Here is a 4,717-nt window from a genome sequence, read left to right as displayed (position 1 = left end):
TTTATTACTAGTGGAGACATTTCGTTCAACCAAAATTCATATATTCTCCATGAAGCTTCTTGTGCGGAAATCCATCTTGCATCTTGAAATTCTTGTATTTCATTTATAGTGTTAACATAATCATCCCTTGAAATATGGACAGTTGCTCTATCATGACCTCTATAGATATATTTATATAAGTACTTAATGGCCTTCAGTCCAGAGCATATTTCAACATGAATATGATAGTTATACCGTAACAGTAGATATGAGTTGTAAGGAACCACCCACTGGTTATCAAAATTAAAATTTATTACTTGCACCTGTAATTTTAAATGTTAGTTAGAAAGAAAATTTAGTATGATTGTAGTTGTAAGGTTAGATATATGAACATTATGCAAATACTATTAAATTTTACCTTATTATCATTGTTCTTCCTTTTGTATATTGGATATGAATCATTTCCTTGAGTAGTGTTCGAGCTAAAAGGCCTTGGATAATGGAATCGGCAAATTCCATTTAGCATGCAAGGGCTTTTACAGTTATATTTTCCGCATGATCCATGCAGCATATGTTTCACGACTGCTTCATGAAAAGCAGCATCAGTATGTCTATCGGGATTTTCTGCACGAACATACTTTTCATAGTGGTCAGCACTTGTGATCTTATTACACTTTGAAATATTATCAACATGTGGATATGCAGTGGACATCTTTTTTGAAACTCGATGACATAGATATAAGTAGTAACGTTGCCAAATATTTATATCTTTTTAAATCTGATCTTTCAAGTCCATTAGTTTATCTCTAAAAATTCTTGACATTAAATCTAGTTTGTCTTGAGGTCGTTGTCCTTGTTTAAGTTTTCTTCTTATTTTACTCCATTCTGCATTGCACGTCATTGTTATAAAAAGGTCAGGTTTACCAAGTCTTTACACCAATGCTATAGCATCTAAAAAACAACTATGCATATCCCTAGGTCCTCCAATGAATGAAGATAATAGAACTACTCTTTTCACAACTTTATTTTCCCTTGTCTCCCCTGTATTCACTATGTTAACGATTCCTTGATATAACTCTGATCGAATTTGAGATTGGTGCTTTATGAGAAAATCAAGCCTTGTTGTTTCAATCTTTATATACATATCAACATCATACTGTTGTAGTAGTCGTCCAGCTAAGAGAACTGTCGATCTAACATTGGGTCTTATCTATAACTCGTAGCAGTAGTACTCACGGCAAGACACCTTTGAGGAGTCTTTTTGTGAGATTACTGTGCCAGTTGAAACAAATGTAATATTTTTGTAATTATAACAGTGATTGCATTATAATTGTGATGAAATATAAAGAATAAGAATTATATAAATAATACCTAGACATTCATTCGTAATGATATCATCGACACAACTAGAAGTTGTTAGACTATCTATATTGCTGGATGGGTTTTCTACATTAGCTTTATTATTTTGCCTTCCCATTATCCTCTTTATATCTTGATGCCATCCAGCTTTCCCTCGTGCAAAAAGTAAAGGATATTATAGTGAATCATAACAACTGAAGTAATGTTGGATTCTGTGTCGACTTCCTGAATGTGCATGCACAACGATGTCCCTCTCGAATGGTATATTGATATTATTTCCTTCTATCCAAATAACACCCACTTGATCTACTGTTGGAGCGTTGTACAGACGTTGGTCTATAGATACCTTGCTAGCTATACGGATACGTACATCTTCAATCAATGAAAAATCTCTTAAACTCCAGAAGAGTTTACTATATGCATTCCTTTCTAAAATTTTAATCAACTTTACAATGATAGATTCACTAAGACCCGCATCGTCTAGTATTCCAATCCTATTTCTCAATTCATTATCTGTATCATAGAAATATAGCTGGAAAAATTTCGGTCGATCTTAAGGTAGAAGTGCCGAAAGATCATGATGAATTTGCCCATGTGCTGTAAATGTGTAGATGCTTTTATTTGAAGTTGCTAGTGTCTTACTTAATTTATCCCAAATGAAGTGAATGGAAAGATATTGTTATACCCCCCGATGTGCTTTCTAAAAGAAACGCATTCTTTGAATTATGAAGAAAACAAGTAATACAAATGTTCTGGGACATGAGGCTCAGCAGGTTTGATCTAGCCATAAAAGTGGACATATAATTGTCATATTATGAAATAAGTAGACAAATTATTTTGTATTATACTATGTTATGTAATACATACTTGGTCGTTGGAGCAACAAAATGTTGGTGGTTCATGTTCAAATTTTCTTGCATTGCAAAATACGCACGATGGAATAACTTTCAATTCGTGCTGTGAAGAGCGAAATGGCTCGTAAAAATTTTGTCCTGTACAAGCTGTTGTTTGATATTTAATTTATTCATTATAGTAAAATTAGAGTTGTAGATTTTTTCGATAAAGAAGAATAAAGTAATAAATTAGTTCATACCTTCAACTTCATATAAATTATGTCGGCCTGACATGAACGTATTCCTCTTTTTACTCGTACTGTTGTTGTTTTATAAAGTCTTTTCTTTTTTATGCATTGGACTGCTCAATTTTTTTCTCCTATCCTTTAGCGAGAGAGAAACGTACCTTTTGTTCTTATTTTGATATTTTATAGCTGCAATGAAAAGGTAATACCTTAAATATGAGTATTGTTGATTTATTAAATATTTTTTTCGTAGTGAATACGCTCAATATATCATTAACAATTATGATACATTTATAAATAAGGGTATCTACTATCGCAAGTACAGATATGTAAGGGTAAAGCTGAAAATCAAATGATTTCATACATCCACGGGTATTGGCTAAGGGTATGTTGGGCCCATAGCTATATATATAAGGGCAACATATTATCTATGAATCCTACATGGATAATTTTTAATGCATTCAAGTACACCACAAAAGTGTTTTATCAATTTATGCATGGCATATCGTACGTACTCTTGATTCTAGATTATATTGATATGAATATGCACGAAACTTTACATAATATTAAAAGCATAGTCATACATGATATTGTACATGCTATCAAGTAATTAATGTATCATATATTTGTAAAAATCCTAATATCTACACACTGTATCAACTAAAGGCTCTGAGGTTTACTCCTTAGGCTTAGGGTATTAAACCCCTTGGTATAACTCGTCTCAACCTATAAATGTTTGTCCACTATATTTTGTAGAATACTAGATCATAATCAGCACGTGACATGCTACATATTATTAAGCAATTAATGTGTCAATTTTGTGGAAATCATAATTTTAACACAAGCTATCAAACCAAGGATATGGATTTCACTCCTTAGTATTAAAGTGCCAAAATCCTTGACATTCTCATTCCAACCTACACACCTTTATGCCCTAGACATGTCCTAAGATTCGGCACTGTTTTTACTATCTAAGTGATATTGATGAGCTTGTCCATTTACTATTTAGAATATAAATTAGGAAGTATTTAAACGTAATTAGAATATTTCTAACTCTGTGGGGTTTGAGAGATTTTTCTGTCTTTCACAAATTTTAGTGTAAAGGGTATTGTTGATCAAGTTAAAGATATACTTATGGATAAACTTTACTTTATAATTATAAATAAATAGTTTTTGGTGACTTAAGTTTTAAAGTTGAAAACAAATAAGAATGTTATTTAGACTCTATTTGTCTGCCATAAAATTAAAAAAATGAAAAAAAAAATGAGTCTTGAAGTTGTTATTTTTCATGAAATTCTATGGTTCAAAAGCAAGACAAATATTTGGATTTAAGTTGAAAATAAGTTTGAGAAAAAAGTTTTGATTTATTGAAAGACAAATAGGGGCTTCAAATAGGAATGGAAGAGTTAGTTTTCAAAAACAATTATTTTTATTAAAATATATACATTCAAATTTATTTGGAATTAAAAATTTATTTAAAGGTGATCTTTACTCATACTTAATCAAGCATGCTCGAAGTAAAAATGGAAATAAATATTATTTTTATTTGCATGCTCATACATAAACTTCTCTTCCTTGGATTATAAAAGAGCTTATCCATCATTGATTCCTAATGTAATAAACACCATCTAATATTGCTTTCATATATCCTATTTCAAAAGGGTATTTAGAAAAATAATGAATTAAAGATAATATTTTTGTTGTGTTTCGGGAAAAGATCAATATATGTTCTTAGAAAATTTTCTAGATATTATATTTAATTGAAGTTCAAGATTTTTATCCAAAAAGTGTCGAAGTTAACTAAAACATCAACAAAGTAATTAATAATATAGCAAAGTAAGAAATTCAGTAGCAAGAACTCACCAAACATATGAAAATCTTCAAATTATTTTCCATATTTCTCAAATCGTCAAAACCCCACTAAAATAAATAAATAAATAAATAAATAAGTCCTTCTGTCACTTCAAAGAATTTCGGTTGAGTAGCAAGAACTCACCCGACATATGAAGATTTTCAAATTCTCTTCTATAATTCTCAATTCTTCAAAACCCCACTAAGAAAGTAAAAGAAAAAATCTTTTCATCACTTCAAAGAATTTCAGTTTTGGATTGTCTTATTAGAGGATGAATAGAGTTATGATTTAATTAAATTGTTAGTATATCTTTTATTGATGTTATTAATAACAATAGAGATTAAGGGCACTGTTAAATAAGATAAGAGAATAATATTAAATCGATATTGGTTCAATATGGAGAATCCGCCCCAAGATCTAAGACCACCTAATAATAAATCCAATATTTC

This window comes from Olea europaea, unplaced genomic scaffold (assembly GCF_002742605.1).
Source record: "Olea europaea var. sylvestris unplaced genomic scaffold, O_europaea_v1 scaffold60, whole genome shotgun sequence".
Classification (NCBI taxonomy): Eukaryota; Viridiplantae; Streptophyta; class Magnoliopsida; order Lamiales; family Oleaceae; genus Olea; species Olea europaea.
Note: the sequence above shows the minus strand (reverse complement) of the source record.